At 38.2% G+C, this 19,981-nt stretch overlaps 1 protein-coding gene across 3 annotated transcripts in view; it reads left to right on the top strand.

Moving 5' to 3' along the window:
- GALNT17 (polypeptide N-acetylgalactosaminyltransferase 17) overlaps positions 1–19,981 on the top strand; it is a 413,010-nt gene that overhangs the window by 149,268 nt on the left and 243,761 nt on the right. The gene's annotated exons all lie outside the window — the stretch shown is intronic.

Genomic DNA, 19,981 nt, shown 5'->3' with positions numbered 1-19,981 from the left:
TTTGTAGTGTCTCTTTTTCCATTCAAAGTGTGCCCTTGTTTAGAGCAGATTATTTCTTTTTCAAATGGGTTTTGTACAAATCAGTTAAGTATTCTGGTTACTGAGAAAAACAGATTTGAGATAAAGAAAATTATCTTAAATGGATTTAAAATTGCAGGATTAGCCGAAGAACCTGTTAAATCTCTCTCCCTGCCTAATAAGCATATATTCATTTGAATCACTAGGAAAACATACATCACCCCTGTTGGAAGCTATTTTGTATTCCTGGACTTTTGCTCTCAAAAACATCTGGCTGTTTTCATTTTCTGGTACTCTCTGATTAGCCTTCCTTATTTGGACATTGGCAAATAAAGAGAGTCATATTTTTTTTCACTCCTACAAGAATAAAAATGCTTCCAACATGGAACTACTGCAAATGGGTCAGTTGAACAAATATTAGTGAGTACCTATTATGTGCCAGATGTTCTTCCCCATTCTAGAGGCAGAACATCAAATAAGACACAGTTCTTGCCTACTTACTATTTGTCTAGGGAGGGAGGCAGATGCGCAGACAGATATTTTCAGCACAGTGTGGCCTATGTGGTGTGTATCAGGTCAGAGATATACATAGCTTGTGCAAGGAGGATGTGGGAAGGATTCCTACTTAAGATGAAGTCTGAACTTAATTTTGAATGACAAATAAAGGTAGGAAAGTTGAGGAAGGGAGAGGGATAAGGGCAGGCCAGGCAGGGGAACAGTAAGATCAGAGTTAGGGTACAAATACAAACATGGTATGCTCGGGAAGAATACATAGCTCCATAGTGCTCTGTAGTATAGCATGATGGCTTGAGCATACCATTTACTTCTGGTCACTCCCGAAGTTTTACTAAGATAATAATAAAGGATAAGAGAGGGTGGCAACCTTTAAGGGACAGCCAAACAGGTTCTCATTACAAGAAAAAAAATTCTGTAACTATGTATGGTGACAGATTTTAACTAGACTTATTGTGATAGACTTACAGTGGGAAAGAGTCACCTACAAAATTTTAGAAGATAGAAAGAGGATGGATGAAAGGTGACAGCAAGCTGGATGAGGCTGAGACCCAACCTTCTGCAGTTGGTGCAGAGTAGGTAAGAGCAGAAGAATGCAGTCTAGTTATACCTCACAACACCAAAGTCTCTGGGTACTCCTGATGGCTGGGAGGTAGATTTGAACAGAAGGATTGTAGTTGCAACTCCAGATCCTTTCTACAGCTCTGCATACCAGAGTCTTTCCTTTTCTACCTAGTGGAATATGGGAAGTTTACTCTCTGGAGAAGGTGCCCTCTGGGTTTTAGTTCATAAGATGTAGCCTAGGACAGATGATAAGGTTGCATACTAAATAAGAACACCCTCAGCCTTGTTATCCCTCAAGACTTCATTTATACCCTCACAGGAAGTGTTTGAAGACACCACTCTGAGGAAACCATCTAGACAAAGAAAAAAAAATCTCTAGCCTAAAACCTAAGATATATCAATATATCTGATAGTTGGGGGCTATACCCCCAAAATGATTGAGTTCTGTTCATTAACTATTATTAGTTAGTTAGGCCCACTGTTAAAGCTCCCTTCAACTACACATAGCTGATTTACTCTAAAATAAGAAAGGAGAGAGAGGATCCCTAAACATCTCAGGAGAACCTCTGTTATAAAAGGCCTCAGCAACAACAAAAACAGAAAACACATTTGGAGGGAACAGAGACTACAAATTTTAAAACTATAACTCATGACATAGAGATATCATGGAATGTTGTGTTTTATTCACAGAACAAGAGCCAAGCCCTATGTTAAAGTAATATTCATAGAATAAAAAACAAGTCTTGGAAGTTATAAATGATGTAGAAATAAATAATTCAATAAAAGGTTGAAAGATAACATTGAGGAACTCTTCTGGAAGATAGAAAAATTAAAAAAAAAATAGGAGAGAAGAGATTTAAAAAAAATTAGATCAGTCCAGCAGGTTCACCATCAACTAATAGGAATATTGGGAAAAGAACAGAGAAAACAGAAATAAGAAAGTCATCAAACAAATGATACAAGAACATTTCCCTGAACTCTAGAGCTTGCAGATTGAAAGGTTTCACCCAATGCCTACATGATGAATGAAAGGAAAAAAAATTAAACCTAGATTAAGAAATGTAAATGTAAATTTTCAGAACAGCATGGATGAAAAGCAAGTCCTAAAAGCTTTTAGAGAGAAAAGTGTCTTAAACAGAGTTGGTATTGGATTTCTTCGTAGCAGCATTAAAAGCTAGGAGACAAGTTGAAAAAATTATTTTTGACTCAGAATTCTATAGGCAGAGATAGAAGAGTTTGTATCAAGAGCAAGCACAAAGTAAATACATTGCATTTCTATAGGGTCTCAATAAGTTTACCTTTCCTGCATCTGTTTTCAGGAAGCTACTCAAGGATATACTGCAGTAGAACAAGGGAGTAAAATAAGAAAGATTGATAATAGGATTGAGAAAACAGGGGGTTCAAATGAGAGAATACTAAAAGCAGATCCGAGAAAGATGAATGAGGCTGTTCCAGGCTGCCAGCCGTGCAGCCAGCTAAGAGGTCAACCATGTCGCACTGGAATGGGAGGATGGGGGGCTGTAGGAAGTATATATCCAAAGGGGGGCAGGGTTAGAATTATTTGAATATTTAGTGCTTTTGAGTATATTAGATTATTAAAAATGAATATTTTTTATCAAGATATAATTGACATACAACATCTTATTTATTTCAGGTGTATGTTATAAAGATTTGATATTTGTTGACATTGTAAAATGACCATCACAATAAGTCTAGTTAAAGTCTGTCACCATAAATAATTACAGAATTTTTTTCTTGTAATGAGAACTTTTAAGATCTATTCTTAGCAACTTCAGCAACTTTCAAATATGAAACTCCATACTGTATCATGGTCACCATTGTGTACATTAGAACCCCAGGACTTGTCTTATAACTGAAAATGTGTATCTTTTAACCCTCTTCACCCATTCCCCCACCCCCACACCTCTGGCGACCACTAATCTTTTTCTCTGTATACATGAGATTGTTCATTTTTCTTGTTAGACTCTTCATATAAGTGAGATTGTATGGTACTTGTCTTGGTCTCCCTTATGTCACATAGTATACTGCCCCCAGGGTCCATTCTTATTGTTACATATGGCAAATGTTCATTTTTTTGGCAAAATAGTATTCCAGTGTGTGTGTGTGTGTGTGTGTGTGTGTGTGTGTGTGTTGTGTGTCTTGCATTTTCCTTATGTATTTATTATTCATATATCAGTGGACCCTTAGGTTTCCAGCTTGGCTATTGTAAATAATGCTTCAGTGAACATGGGGGAACATATATCTTTTTGAATTAGTGTTGTTTTATTTCTTTCAATAAATACCCAGAAATGGAATTTCTGGGTTATATGGTAGTTCTATTTTTTTACCTTTTGGGGACCATTTATACTGTTTTCCATAGTGGCTACACCAATTTACATTCCCACCAACAGTGCCTGAGGGTTCCCTTTTCTCCACATCCTGCCAACATTTAATTATTTCTTGTCTCTTTGATAATACCCATTCTGACAGGTGTGAAGTGATATCTCATTGCGGTTTTGATTGGCATTTACCTGGTGATGAGTGATAGCTGAGCATCTTTTCATGTACCTGTTGCCCATCTTTATGGCTTCTTTGGAAAAATCCAGATCCTCTGCTCATTTTTAAATCAGATTTTTTTTTTTTTTTTTGCTATTGAGCTGTATACATTTTTTAAGTATATTTTGGAAATTATCCCGATCTGGATATGGTTTGAAAATAGTTTCTCCCATTCATTAGGTTGCCCTTTTATTTTGTTGATGGTTTCTTTTACTATGTAGAAGCTTTTTAATTTGATGTAGTCTTACTTGTTTATTTTTCTTCTGTTGCCTTTGCAAGATTTTTTAAAACTATTCCTTCAGAAAGTTTGGGGCTGAATTAGTGGTAGACGCAGACAAAAAAAGTTTGTGAAAAAGCAAAGCAATTATTAGCTACACAAAAATCAAAAGTTCCTTAAGATTTGCAGTTCCATATATCTATGGCTCAGCTGTGAGCAATACAGTCATACAAATGTAAATAATGGATATTTACTTGACTACAAATTATGGTAAAAACATATTGGGAGAGGAAAAGATGAAATGTGTGAGTTAGGTGGGTAGTATAAGAAATTTAAATCTTTATCTTTAGAAACAGAAAATCAATTGAAAATTTCTAAAATTAAACATCAATAAATAGCAGCATAATCATTTTTATTTAGAAATTGAGATGAGAGAAATGGGATGAGACTATATATGTCTTGTTTTAATAAAACAGAAGTTCAGTTGAGCAATAAGTGTCCATCTCTACCAAAAAATTCTGTACAAGATAGGAAGGGTGAAAGTTGGGTAAAAGGAGTTGGAGGGCTGGGTTGAATGACAGGACCACATTGGCCTTTTTGGGTTTTTTTGGGTTGTTCTGGCCGCTCTTCAGAGGAGGAATTTGAAGGTAGAATTAGAGATAAATTTGAGAGCTTGCCCTGAGGCCATGCATGATGACCAGAGGCAGCACTGTAAATTGTGAGTTTCACAGCAGTCATTACCAAATTAACCTTTTTAATTGCAAATTAATCCTGGCTGTCCTAAAGTGGTGAAGGCCTTGCCTGTAAAAGCTGCTTCTTTTGCTATCTGTACGCCCTGAGGAAAGGAAGGGAGGCAGCTGTCTGGGGCCAGAGCCACTCCCAGTGGGTGAGAGCCTTCCTGTGAAGCCCCCCAAAAGCTCTCCCAAGTTCAGAGGATTTAAATTGGCTAATCGCATTGCAAAATTTTATGCAAAAACTCATATTGCTTTAATTTTTATTGTTTTGTTATTATTAGACTACTTTTGAGAAAATTGTTTCTCTTTTGAATATGAAAGAATTTTTTAGGTAGTAGTGGGATTAACCATTCGCTTGCCATAGTTCATGCAAATAGATTCCAAAAACTGCTTTTCATTTTACTTTAATTCTGTGATTTTTATTTCTTCCACTGGAAATATATTTTAAATTTATATGAATCCCAAACTGTCAGTCTTTCCATTTTCCTTTTTTTACTGCTTCAAAGCTGAGGGAGATATCATCCCTCAGAACACTTATCAATATTCTATTCTGCTTTGTGTGGCTATTCCATGGCTCTCATATTTCACTCCGCCATCCAACTAGAGTTTGTTTTCAAAGTACATGGTATGTATCTTTTGTTTAAAAATTTTGTCTATGTTTTTTTCAAAGCAGCTTTTTAAAAAAAAAATTGTAAATAACTTTTCTTTCTCTTATTTGAAAGTGCTAAATGTAGTATATTTTATGCTTTTGATATATGTCAGTGGGCTTATTTTGTAGGCTCCGCGCTATTCCTTTGGTCTGTGTTTTTTTTTCTAAATTATTAAAAATGACTCTGGGCTGAAATCTCCAGTCTGCCAGGCACTGGAGAGACACTGGCTGCCAGGAGAGGATCAAGGCGCATCTGGGCTTCCTGGGAAACCAGGGAGAGGGGACGGCAGTGACTCTTCACAGTCCTTCAGGTGGCTCTCACTAAGACAAGGGAATGCGCTGTCCTGGGAGAAGCCCGAGGGCAGACAGCACAGAGGCGACCTCAGCCTTAAGGGTGAGCGGGAATTTTTCCTCTGAAGAGAAGGCAGGGCCTTTGAGAGAGAGAAGGGCACATGCAGGAGGAGGACTGGAGAAGTTCTTGGATTTAGGGGAAGAGCACAAAATCTTTTGGCTGAGCTTAGAGTTTCCAGAGTGAATTGTGGAAGAGATTGGGGGGTTGTAGGGGGGGCCCACAAAGCACCTCATGTGCCAACCTGTGTTAGGCAGAGACTTTACTGTTTCAGTGAACACCAATGAAGGACGTGAGGCAAGATGGTACTATGGTTATACTCCGATTTTTAAAAATTATTACTTACTCTGGGAGAAATGTTGGGGCTAGGTTAGAGGAGATGAAGGCTGCTGGCAGGATGGCTAAATGTAAGTCCGTTCTCCGTCCACCTGACATTTGCTGAGTGTCAGCTCTGTGGGAGGCACTGCCCAATGGAGAGAAGAGAGACCTCTAATACCACAGTGACTGTTTTGTAAGGATCACAGTTATTTCTCTGTAACAAACCAAGGACTCAGAAGAGATGGAGTAGAATGGCCAGATGCAAGGAAATTTTCTGAGAATCAGCAAGATAAGGCAAATATTGGATATGGATGAATTGGGGGCAATCAGAAGTTTCTGGCTGGGGAAGAGACAAAGAGGAAGTGAATTCATTAACCAGAAAAGAGATTCCTGCAGACGTTTCTGTTTGTGGAGAAGATTGCAGTTCCGCTTGTGCAGGGTTCCCCATAGTTATGGGTTTCTTGAGGTCACAACATGAGATAAAGCTGTCCAGCTTTATTCATTATTTAGCTCTGCGCGTGTGAGCAAGAAGGTAATGTCTGGTGACACCAGAAGCCTGACAAGGCTTTACAAACCCCTGTTCCTTCCCCCTGCTGAGACATACCCTTCTCTATTATATAATGGCATGTTAATTATCTGCTTGCCCAATTATCTTGTAATGTAGGGGAGGGACCACCTAGCAGCACAGAAATCTGTCTGTGTTTATTAAGGGCACTGCTGAGGTCCCTGACCACATTTTATGGCTGCCTCCTCCTCCCAGACTGTGTAGGTAATTTATGGGCAGTTTCTACTACTGTTATCTTCAATTTCTCCTTTGGCCTCCTGCTTATAAATCCAGATGTCAAATTTCTTGGGAATTTATTTTGCTTCACTTGGAAAGTCTCCTCTTCCTTTTATTGCCACAAACTCTAACCTGTTATATTCCAACAGCATTTGCTGTGGACACGTGCCGCGTGAGATATCTGGGGACCACCCCACGTCATGTTCAGCAGACAGCTGCATGTTTGGGTCTGGAGGTCAGGACTGATGTCTGGACTGACCATGGAAATGTGGGAATCATCCATGCCCAGGGGATGTTTTAGGTTGAGTCTGTGTGTGTTTGTGAGTTGTGTGCCCATGTGAGTTGTGGTGTTTCAATTTAGTGGGATGAATCTTCCCATTGGTCAAGACTCAACTCAAGTTTTCCCTCCCCCGTGCAAAGCACACATCTGATAATGGAAGCTGTAGCTGGGCTTTTTTTTTCTTTTCCTTTTCTGAATCATTCCTTGGGCGATAGCTATCCTGTGGCTCATAGGTTAGTTTTCATGTAGAATGAAAGCATCTTAAAGATGGTTGAGAATGTTGTGTTAAACTTTCCCTTTCACAGAGGTGGGCACAGAGGGTAGCCATCCAATAAATACTTGTTGGTTGAAATAATAAATAGGTACATCTTAGGAGTGTCTCTGAATCACCAACCACAATAATTATTCCCTTTCATTGACTGCCTTTTATGTTTTTGTCACTGTGCTGTGTGTTTTATTGATCTCGTTTAAATTTAACTGCTCTCTGAAGTTATTGCAAATTTAACAATTCTCTCTGAATTGTTGCCACCTCTGTTTTATAAATGAGGAAAGTGAGGTTTGGAGAGGTTGAGCAACCTGCCTGAGGTCACACAGCTAGTGAATGCTGGCGCCCGATTCAGACCCAGCTGTGTGTGTGTGTCTTCAGGACCTGCGCCCTCCCCCTCACCAAGTGCCCTGCCCACCCTTCCATATGAGAGACTGAGACCTCCTACTCCACACTGGTACCTCTGGAAGAAAAAGAAACTCCGAGTCTTAGAGACAGGACAATTCTCTGAGGAATTATGTGTGTATGTGTGTACATGCATGCACATAGATTTCCTTAGTTTTCTTCTCTTGTTCCCTTTCACCCCTTCCAACTGTAACAGAAATCCACCACCCCTGGGGCTCTATTTTGATTTGGATTAACTGCTGCTCATTAAGGTTGCCTAGTATGTAGGCATGTAGTGTAATATCATTGAAACCTTCTTTAAGGGATATAGTATTTTTTCTTGTAAAATTCAGGAAAAAGAAATTAAAAAAAAATATTATAAGGTTTAGGAGATATCTTATCGTAGAGTTGATTTAACCTAGAGGCACAACGAGAAGGGACATTTTTTGTCAGAGCTGGGCCTCCCCTCGCTGTGGGGTAAAGGGAAATATGCAAGTAGGGGTGCCCTCCCTTTTAATATGTGAAAATGATAGTTCCTGAAGTATTTGTGGGTGAATGTCGGTCTTACACTTGTGGGTTCCCTATGTCTGAAGAGCATGTCTGGATCACTGAAAAACCTTAATGAGAGGTTTTATATAGAGGTCAAGAGCACGGACTTGGAACTCTGTGTTCTAATCCCAGCTTTGCCTCTTACTGGCTATGTGACCTTGGGCCAGTTATGTAACCCTTCTGTGCCTCAGTTTCCTCATATGTAAAATAGTGTTGTAATTATATCTACTTAATGGAATGGTCGTGGGGAGTAAATTGTCACACGGGAACTGCATAGACTAATATACCAGGCATTAGGCTCAGCTCTTCTCATAGATTAATGATATCTGATCAATAAACATTAGCTGCAATTATTTTTAGAGATACTTTACCATACATACCTCTTGTCATTAAAACACTTTGCATGGAATGACAGAATCTTTTGGAAAGTATCTTCTTGAAAAGGGGCTTACGACTCTATGTCTCCCTCACATGAAAAACTTAGATCTTGGGTCGTTAGCATTCCTTGTGCCCAACTTGGCACAGGAATCCAGGGCCTGAGACAGACATCAGGCTGTGGTGAGTGCCTGGGAAGGGCACATCGTTCCCTAGGGCTCTCTTTGGTAGGATCAGAAAGTTGAGCTTTGAGATCCATCACAGCTTCTGTGTGAAGGAAGGTCGGTCCAGGTGTCCTGAGGGCTGGGGAGACATGGGAATGCTGATGGCATGGGACCAGCTGCCTCCTGCTTCTTCTTTGCTATCAGCAATAGTGGTCAGACCAAGAACATAGTACAACGTATGATCTTATTTTTTCATGAATTGCAATGATTTTTCCCCCACATATGAAAATAATTTTTTATGAGAAGAACTTAATACGTAAAAGCACATTATATAGTATTTCTTAAAGTGAGGTCTTTGGGCTTGCTAAAAATGTTGGTTGCTGAGCCCAACAGAGTTCCTGGTCTGAGGTCTTGGACACTTTCTATGAATTAATTCTGTATGTTGAGAACCTCTGAAAGGGTAAGGAAGATTGTGAAAGATGGGGCATTATTCAGCTGTGGCCTTGCCTGCAGAATGCCTGTGTACTCAGTGAAGTTTTGACTTTTGAGACTGTGTGAAGCTGCTCCAATGTGGAGCTTGACTGGGTCTCCAAAGCTTGTGCAAGGGCAGCTGGGAGGTGGGGAGGCACTGCTTCCGCATCTCGCAGGCTGTTCTAGGATTGGGGCGGCAGAAAGTAAACCCTTCGTTGCCTCAGTCAGATGCTCCTGTCTTAATATCTCCAGATGTTACAGATAAGAGGCGAATGGCTCTGTTTTCATCATATTTCCTGCTTGCTCTGAAAGGAGGTGACTCTTGGAACAAATATGATTATTCAAACAGAAGCCTGGAATGCTCTTTGGATAAAGGCGTCAGAAATCGTAGAAGTGAAAGATAGAAGCTCCTATAGGGCTCACATCCATGCTTGATTAAAGGCACCTCGTGTCCCTACCCCAATGATTCCCAGCCCCAACTGTGTATTGAAATCACCTGGGGAGCTGTTAAGATTGGGATGTCCAGACTCTACTCCAGAGTAAGCAAGCAGAGTCTTTGAGAGTGCGGCCCCCCAAAAATAAAATTACTTTTAATAAGTCCCCCAGATGACCCCAATATTTCACAAGATTGAGAAATGGCGAACCTGCCATGTTTTGGGAGGCATGGTCCTTGCATTTGTATCACCAGAGCTGCTGGTTAAAATGTCTTCCTGTGTCCTGCGACAGAGCTGGTAGACCAGAAAAAAAGTTGTAAATGGATATATTTTTCCAAGTTCCCTGAGTGATTCTTATTTTAAAAACTTGAGCATCCCGGGGCCCCACCATCTTCTGAGATTCTCCAGGTGTGGAGGCAGGTGGAAGAGAAAATGAGGGTCAGGACAGGACAGGGGTCCCCACACTCGGGGATGCTCCTGCCCTTTGTTGGTGGTTTAGCTTGTGTCACCTCCCTCTCCTGACTTGTCCCTTCCCATCCTCTATTCTCATGTTGCATTCACTTATTGAACAAATGAAAGTTAATAGAAATCAACTTCATTTTGAATTATCTTCTTTTTAGAATTTTATTATATCCCATGGCAACTCTCTGGGATGTCTCAAACACAGAGGTGTAGAACAGAATGAAACCAAGTTACCATTTGCAGTAAGAGAGGTTACTGCATAAACATGATAGCGGTCAAAGACTTGGGCTAATTTTTAAGAAAGGATTCCCACTGCTTGCTGGGCCCAAAAGTTTATGAATTTACAAATTTAATTCAATCTTTTATTGGAACCTGAGAGGATTCTCATCTAAATGCATTGAAGTGAGGCCTCAGAAAAATACCCCTTCATTTTTGCTGTAGAGAGTTTTCTGGACAAGTTTCAATTCTGTGCATGAGGAACTTGAAATCAGTGGCTAGAAGCCAATGTGAACCTTCTATCTATGCAAATGATCAGCTCTGCGGCCTGTTCACAGCATTTAGGGTCATTGAGTTCTGAATTCACATTCCCCAAAATCATGTTCCCCAAGTGTATTTATAAGAAATGGGATTCTTGATTTATAACCTTAAATCAAACCTATGTTGGAATTTACATAAATGGTTGTTCTTGCTTCTGTAGCCCTTCGATGTTTTAAGTAAGGGTTGTAGGCACTTGGGAACTCTTGGAGAATAGCTCACTTCATATAACAATCAGAAATGACTCTAGACTTGGAACCTGCAACCTATGTGTTTCTAGGGGATTTCTCTGCCTGCCCAGTTCCACTGCCCCTCACTCTCATAGTGCATCTAAATTAAAACAAACTCAGACACACACACGCTCACACCCTTACACTTAAAAGAAAGCGCAAGGTAGCCTACATGAGCCCAGGGTAGGCAGCCTGCTGAATTCCACTCTGATTTGTCCTGAAAACAATTGTTCCTGAGCCCTGAATATAATCGATAGAGGCAAATGTCTCTGCAACCACAACGCCTTTCTGCTTTTGCTTTTACGTGTGGGGTTCTCTGTCGTTTTTGCTCTGTGAGTAGAGCAGGGGAGTGCCACGGTGCTTTGTAACAAGGTGAGATTTACAACACTGTAAGAGCTGGGGGTGGGGGATAAATAAGGCTTCTGGAGGTAAGGGCAAAATGGGCTAAATTCAGGTATTAATGGGAGTGATACATGGGCACTGCAGAGGGAGACGGGCTCATCAGTATTACAGATGGAATGTCCTTAGAGTTAATTTAGAAGAAATTCTGATCAGCCAACAGAGCTTTGAGGATGGATGCAGGAAAAAGAAGACTGTGACATATGGAGAGAACATATTTGTTCTTAGAAAATCAGTAGGAAATGTTTAATGTCATCATAACCTCATTTGCATAAAAATAGTCATATGCAGGAAACCAAATGAAAGCAAAGGAAAATGTGATGGCATCAATGCTGTTTGAGTTTCATTTCATTATGAATAACATAAATAATTCAATTGAATAAATAAATACAAAATTGCTTCAAGTAGCTGTATTGCAAATTACTATTCCATGAAAATTCCTTTAATGGTCCATTTGCTGCCTCCATGGGCAGCACCTTGCTGTACACTTGACCCTTAATAATAATATCGAGCTCTCTATAACTCTCAAATATTATATGGACACAAATGATTTTTTAATAGCACAATCCTACTCATAACATGACCTTGAAGAAGTTAAATAAGCTGTAGCTTGTTTTCATCATGATGAATACAATCCCACTTTGCATATGGGTCTGCTTAAGCAATACCTGATCATCAGAAATTAGGTGAGTCTTTAACAGTGCTTTGCTAGTTACTTACTTCTTTTTAAATTTTAATTAATTTATTTTTTTGAATGTATTGGGGTGACATTAGTTAATGAAACTATGTAGGTTTCAGGTGTGCAAGTCTATAATAAGTCATCTGTATATTATATTGTATGTTCACCACCCCAAGTTAAGTCTCCTTCCATCACCATTTATCCACCCCCCCTTTTATTCTCTTCTATCCCCCCCACCTTCCTTCTGGTAATCACCATACTATTGTCTATTAAGGTTTATTTAGTTTTCTTAATCCCTTCTCCTTTTTCACCCGGCCCCCCCCCCGACATAATTCTTAATACATACTTGGAATCTAGTGGCAGGGTTAGAGCCATTGTTTTTGTCTTACAAAGTCTGATGAGGAGAGTTCTTGGGTAGGCAGAAATTGTGGTTTAGAGAAAATTGATGGAATTTATTAATTGATTTCAACAAGCATTTTCAAGGACTATGTAGACAGCCATGGGAGTGTACTATGGGATAACAGATGTGTATGATACAGTCTCTGTACTCATTTCAATTTATTGATTCAGTCAGTGAACACTCAGTGATTCACTCTCATGTACCAGGCACTATGCTAGATGCTGAGATTATAATGGGAGACAAAATAAACTGGGAAAAAGTAAATAATAGATAATTATGGATTGTAATAAGTGCTTTGAAGTAAATAAACAGGGTGCTAATTATAGAGTAACTGGCAATGAGGGTGTACTTTAGAGAAGGTTCACTGAGGAAGGAGAGGAGATGCGGACGGGCCAGCAGGTGAAGCACCTGGCAGAACCACTCTCCTGACAGAAAGAACAGTCCTTAGAAAAGCCCTGAGTTTGGAATGTGCTGGGCTTTATTTGGGAGCTGTTAGCGGATACTGGCAAGGGGTTTGTTGAGGATGGTAAGGTAGGTAAGAACCAGGTCATACAGGACTGTGTGCAATGCTAAAAAAAAAATGGGATTTACTCCACTGGGAATAAAATTGGCATATTCGGTTGAAGAGTGTACCCCCCAAAAAACTTCAAGTCCATCTGGAACCTCAGATGGTGCCATTATGTGAAAATAGGGTCTTTGTAGAAGAACTTAGTTAAGGTGTCATGTTAGGATGGGCCTTCAATCCAAGATGACTGATGTCTTTATAAGAAGAGGAGAGACAAAGAGACAAGGCAGACGCGGAGGGAAGAGGGCTACAGGAAGACAGGCAGAATGGAGGGGTGCACATACAAGCCAAAGGACACCAAGGACTACCAGCTGTCATCTTTCCTATGGCCTTGAAAGCTTTGCCCTGTTGACACCTTGCATTCAGGCCTCTATGGGACAAAAAGTCCGTTTAGTTTTCTTCATATGATGACTCTAGTAGCACTTAGTAGTCTAACTTCATTTGAAACAATTTTGTTAGATTGTATTGTGACAGCTGTCATATCAGCAGTGCATTTAAAAAAAAAGTATCGAAGTTGGTGAATTTGTGTGTAGCCATTTTAATATTAAGATGGAAGAAAATAAGCCACATTTGGCATATTATGTTTTATTATTTCAAGAAAGGTAAAGATCCAACTGAATATAATTGTATGGAGAAGGTGCTATGACTAACTGAAAGTGTCAAAAGTGGTTTTTGAAGTTTTGTGCCGGAGATTTCTTGCTAGATGATGCTCCATGGCCGGGTAGACCAGTTGAAGTTGATAGCAATCAAATTGAGACATTAATTGAGAAAATCAACGTTATACCATGGGGGAGATAGCCAACATACTCAAAATATCCAAGTCAATAAAGATATTGTTAAAAAATGAAAAATGTGTATTTTACTTTACAGATAAAACTACACAAACATTTTGGGCAACCCCATAGTTTCCAGACTGTGAGAGATTCAATTTCTGCTTTTTTAAGCCACCCAGTTTGTGATACTGTCTTATTAGCTGTGGGATACTAAGGTTTGTAGTGATATTTGTGGTGACTGGAGATTTGATAGAGGGAAGTGTTATGACCTGGTTTGTTTCTAAAAGGCCACTTTGAATTCTGTGGGGGGATGGGTTGTGTAAGCAAGAGTGAAGCAAGGAGTCCCAGTCTGGAGGGTAGTTCAGGTAGGAGCTCCAACTCCGGTGAGTAAAATGAGATGGAGCAAAGAAGACAGAGGTCTACATGGGAGGTAATGAGGGGAGACAGCTGGGTTTTAGATGGAAACATATGGCTGGATGTTAGTGCCATTTACTAGGGCAGGGGAGACTGAAAACCGGATTTGGGAGATGTTTAAGAATTCTACTTTGGACATGTGAAGTGTGATTATTTGACTGTTAGTCATGCAATTGGAGATATCAAACAGAATGGTTTGTGAATCTGGAGCTCAGGAGAGAGGTTGGGCTTGGATACAACACCTCTGGAGGTGTCAGCATAGAAATGGCATTTCATCCACGCTGGGATCCGTAAGGAAAGCTGGCAACGAGGCTGGACCAAGAACAGAGTGCTATACCACTCCAGCATTCAGAGCACTGAAGAGGAGGGGAATTCAGCAAAAGATGTGGAGAAGGAACAGTTAATGAAGGGGGAAGAAATCCAGGAAAATGTAGTGACAGGGGATTCAGAAGAGGAGAGTGTTTCCAGAGAGGAGCGGCCACTAGCCATGAGTGGTACTGAGATGGCAAAAGAAGCACGCAGGGGGCTGGGCAACAGGAAGCTCAGGGATGATCTTAAGGGTGTACAACCCTGACGGGCTGGTTAGGGAATGAATGGGAGGGAGGAAATGGAGAGTGCAAATTGACTACTCCGGACAGGTTTTATTGTGAGAGGGCGAAGTCACGAGGTTGTAGCTGAGAACTTTGAGAATCAAAGGAGTTTGTTATTATCATTATTGTTCCTTTTTAAAGTTTTCATTTTAACATAAATTCAGACTTACAGAAAAGTTGCATGAATTCTATATACCCTTTCCCCAGATTCCTCAAATGTTAACATATTACAATATGTATATCTGTCCATAGGTACTTATTTTTTTCCTGAACCATTTGAGAATAAGTTGCAAGCATGATGACTCATTACCTCTAAATACTTCACTGTGTGTATCCTGAGAACAAGGATATTTTCTTGCATAACCATAGTACAATGTGGTAGTATTATGTATTTGCAGAATTTATTCATATTTTACCAGTTGTCTCAATAATGTGCATAATACAAAAAGAAAGCCCTAGATCATTTATTATATTCATTGTTACGATTTTTTTGTTTTGAAACAGTCCTTCCATGTTTTCTTTGTCTTTCATGACATTGACATTTTTGAAGACTGCAGTCCAGTTATTTTGAAAAGTATCTTTCACTTTGGATTTATCTATTTCTTCAGAATTAGATTCAGGTTATGCTATTGTTCAGGAATACTACAAGAGTGATTTGTTCATCTCAGTCCATCTTATGAGGACACACAGGGGATCTATTTGTCTCAATCCTGGTGGTGTCAATGTTGATCACTTGGTTAAAGATGGTATCTGTCTGGTAGTCACTTACATTTCCTAACCTCTCCAGTACCATGTGGAGAGGGAGTGGGAGTGGGTACCCTTGCCCTGTTCCTGACCTTAGTAGAAATGCCTTAAGTGTTTCCCTATTAAGGAAGAAGCTGTCTATGTAACTATAGTATAGTTGTTTACCATGTTAAGAAAGTATCCATTAATTCCTATTTTCTTGAGTTTTTTCTTAGGATGAGTTGAATTTGTTGAAGGCTTTTCAATATTTTCAGTATCTGTACAGATAATCATCAGTTGTATTCTTCCCATATCTATTAATATTATGCATTATGGATTTCATAATATTGAACCAAATTTGCATCCATGGAATAAATTTCATCATGTCATAGTGTATTATTTTCTTAATGCAATAGTCACAAATATTTTAGAACATTTGCATCAATATTTGTAAATCATTCTCTCTTTCTTTTTCTACGGTCCTTAAGAGGTTTAAGTATCAATGCATTATACAATGAATTATTGTATCAATGCTCTGAAACAGTTTATGGAGCATTATTACCACCTGGTCTTTGAAAGTTTGGTAGGATTCACCTGTTACATCATCTGGTTCTGATGATTTTTATATGTGGTAATTCCTTGATAGCTTTTTCCTGGAGAAATAGGTCTGATAAAGGTTTTTGTCTCTAATGAGATCAAGCTTCATAAAATGCCTTTCCCTAGGAAATTGTCCTTTTCATCTAGGCTTTCAAATTTATTTGCATAGACATCTGCAAATTAGCCTCTCCTTTGTTTAAAAAAATCTTGTTTCATTGCTTATTTCTCCCCCTTGATTCCTTACTTTATATATTTCTGCTTTCTCCCTTTTTCCTTGATTAAATAAGCTAAAACTCATTTTCTTAATTGCTTTTTAAAAACTAAAATTTTGATTTATTAATTAGGTCTATTATTTTTCTATTTGCTAACTCATTAATTTCTGCTTTTATATTTTTTACTGCCTTCCTTGTACGTCCTTTTGGTTTACTTTGTTGTTCTTTTTCTAGCTTTCTGAGCTGGTGCTGAAACTCAAATATTTTCATTGCTAAAAGTTGTTAAGGCTTTCAGTATTCTTCTTATTGCTTGAAAGTTTTCAACTGATTCTTTTGTGTGTTTTTTTAATTATCATTATTTTTAGAAACTCTTTAATTTTGGTCTGTATTTACCCTGGAGTCAAGATTTGTTTAATTTCCAGGTGGATGGCTTTACAAAATTTTTAATTTTATTGCATTGTGATCAGAGTGTTGTTTGTAATATTTCTATTTTTCAAAATGCACAGATGTTTCCTTTGTGGCTATTTTTTTACAACTCTTATCCTGAGGTTGAGAAGAAAGTGTATTGTCTGTTTTCTTAGAGTAAAATTTGATGCATATGCATAAGGTCTTTCTTTTTTTATTATATTACTTAAGTTTTCTGTATTTTCACTCATTGCTTGTACTAAGAGTAGGGTGGTAATATTTCCTATTTTGGGGAATTCTGCCTGTGTCTTATTGTATCTACTGTATTGATTCAGAAAGATGGTTGCTGTATTATTTGGTGTATAGATATGAAAACCCACTATATTTTCACTGTGAACTATTACTTTTAGCATTCAAAAATGACCTTCTTTGTTATATTTAATTTGTTGCATTTAATGCTTTTTGGCTTGAATTCTACTTCTTGTGGTATCAGGATCACAAAACCTGCTCTTTTGTTTTTGAAGCTTTAGGAGTTTTCTGTCTTACAGTAATGCTATAGTTTTACTTTTTGTTTTAGTCATTATTTATTATTATTTTGGAGAACGTGTTGAGAGATGTGGACTTATGGAGCCCAAAATATTCATGTTGATTTTAAGTTGGGAAGTACTAGATTCAAGATTTATACTAATGGGAATATTTACCTACATCAGTGAAACAACTGTATCAAAATTTCTTGGGGCTCTTGTTGTACTACAGCTACTTCAGCTCCAGTGTATATAGGCTGGATTAAAATCTCTGGAAGTGGGCCCAGGAATATGTTGTTCAAGTGCTACCTCAGATGGTTCTGAGGATATTAAAGTTTGAGAATCACTGATATATGGTAAAGGCTGTAAAATCAGATGCGTGAGCAACTAGTGTTGGCTACAGAACTACAAACCAGGAATTTTGGAGACTTTGGATAACTCACATAATATTTATGGGCCCAATGCATCATTCATTTATATATTCATTCAACAAGAACTTACTGGTCACTAATAACTTCTATCAGGATCACTCCTTTCTTTTTCTTTAATATACCCGTTCAAGTTTTTTGGACTAATACCATACAAGATTATGAACTTTTTGACATTCAGTATTATTTTATGTTGATTTCAGGTCAACGGCATAGTGGTCAGATAGTTATATAATTTACAAAGTGATCCTCCCAATATTCTAGTACCCACTTGGCACCATACATAGTTATTACAATATTACTCCATATTCTCTATGCTGTAATTTGTATCCCCAAGACTATTTTGTAACTACTGATTTGTATTTCTTAATGCCTTAACCTTTTTATTCAGTACCCCACCTCTCTTCCCTCTGGCAACCCTCACTTTCTTCTCCATATCTTAAAGTTTGTTTCTATCTGTTCATTTATTTTCTTCTTTAGATTTCATACATAAGTGGAATCACATGGTATTTATATTTCTCTCTCTGACTTACTTCATTTAGCATAATACCCTTAGGTCCATCCATGTTGTCACAAATGGTAAGATTTCGTTCGTTTTTATAACATTCAATTGTATATATGTACCACTCTATCCTATCATCTGTAAGTTGGATGGCTTCCACATCTCGGCTATTGTAAATAATGCCACAATTGACTACAGGGTACATGTATCTTTTCAAAATAGTGTTTTGGATTTCTTCAGATATATACTCAGAAGTTGAATTTCTGGATCATAAGCTAGTTCTATTTTTAATATTTTGAGGAAATTCCATCGTGTTTTCTGTAGTGGCTGCACCAATTTGCATTCCCACAAATAGTGCACAGTGGTTCACTATTCTCCACAACTTGACCAACACTTGCTGTTGGTTGATTTATTGATGATAGCTCTTCTGACAAGTATGAGGTGATATCTCATTGTGGTTTTAATGTGCATTTCTCTAATGATTAGTGATATTGAGCATCTTTTCATAAGTCTATTAGCCATCTGTATGTCCTCTTTGAGGAAATATTTATTCAGACCCTCTATCCCAGTTTTTAATTGGATTTTTTTTTTTTGGTTTTGACTTGTATGAGTTCTTTATAAATTTTGGAAAGTAACCCTTAATTGGATGTATCATTGGTGAATTATTTTCCCCCATTCGTTGGATTGCCTTTTCATTTTGTTGATGACTTCCTTTGCTGTGCAAAAACTTTTTAGTTTGGTATTATCCCATTTGTTTTTTTCTTTTGTTTCCCTTGCCCAAGGAGAATAGAGCAGAAAAAAAAATATTACTGAAAGCAATGTCAGAGAATTTACTGCCTATGTTTTCTTTCAGGAGTTTGATGGTTTGGGTCTTACATTAAGTTTTTAATCCATTTTGAGTTCATTCTTGTACATGGTGTAAGAAGGTGATCTAGTTTCATTTTTTTAAATGTATCTGTTTAATTTTCCCAACACTGTTAGTTGAATAAACTGCCTTTATTTCATTGTATAGTCTTGCCTTCTTTTTCTTTTACTGATTGACCATATAGGCATGGGTTATTTCTGGGCTCTATATTCTGTTACTTTGGTCTATGTGTCTTTTTTTATGCCAGTACCATGCTGTTTTGATTACTATAGCTTTGTAGTATAGTTTGATGATAGGTATTGTGACACCTCCAACTTTGTTGTTCTTTCTCAAGATTGTTGTGGCTATTTGTGGTTATTTTGTATTATTTGGTCTAGTCCTGTGAAATATGCTACTGGTATTTGGACAAGGATTGTGTTGAATCTATAGCTTGCTTTGGGTAGTATAGATATTTTAACAAGGTTAAGTCTTTCTATCTATAAACATGCATATCCTTACATTTATTTGTATCTTGTTCAATTTCTTTCTTCGGTGTCTTAAAATTTTTTGAGTACAGGTCTTTCACCTCCTTGGTTAAATTTATTCCAAGGTACCTATTTTTATGGAATTGTAAATGGGATTTTTTTTCTTAGTTTCTTTTTCTAATAGTTCATTTTTCACATGTAAAAATACAACCAATTTATGAATATTCATTTTGTATGAGGGGACCCCCCCAAAAAAGAATTATCTTGTGGGGGCACAGTCCTTGTAATAAGGGCTTCACCTGCAAGGTGAGTGTTCCAGGAACCCATCTGTATCCGTGTGCCAGCTGGCATTGTTGTAAGAGGCTCTGTTCGGCTTCAGTGAATTTTTTTGAAGACCCTTTCAGTGCATTTGCCCATTTCATGATGGGTGATTTACAAGTGCACCAGCCCACACTGTGCTGAGTGTTCTGCAATTTTTGACCCAAAAAGGCATGATCCCACTCTCCATATTTACCCAGTCTCACCCCAAGTGACTTTTTTTGTTGTTTCACGGGATGAAAAATGTCCTCAAAAGGAAACATTTTGCTGATGTGG

Source organism: Pteronotus mesoamericanus, unplaced genomic scaffold, assembly GCF_021234165.1.
Source record: "Pteronotus mesoamericanus isolate MK-2021 breed Mesoamerican mustached bat unplaced genomic scaffold, CSHL_Meso_final scaffold_167, whole genome shotgun sequence".
Lineage (NCBI taxonomy): Eukaryota > Metazoa > Chordata > Mammalia > Chiroptera > Mormoopidae > Pteronotus > Pteronotus mesoamericanus.
The sequence above is the reverse complement of the archived record's forward strand: the minus strand, read 5'-3'. Positions and strand labels throughout refer to the sequence as shown.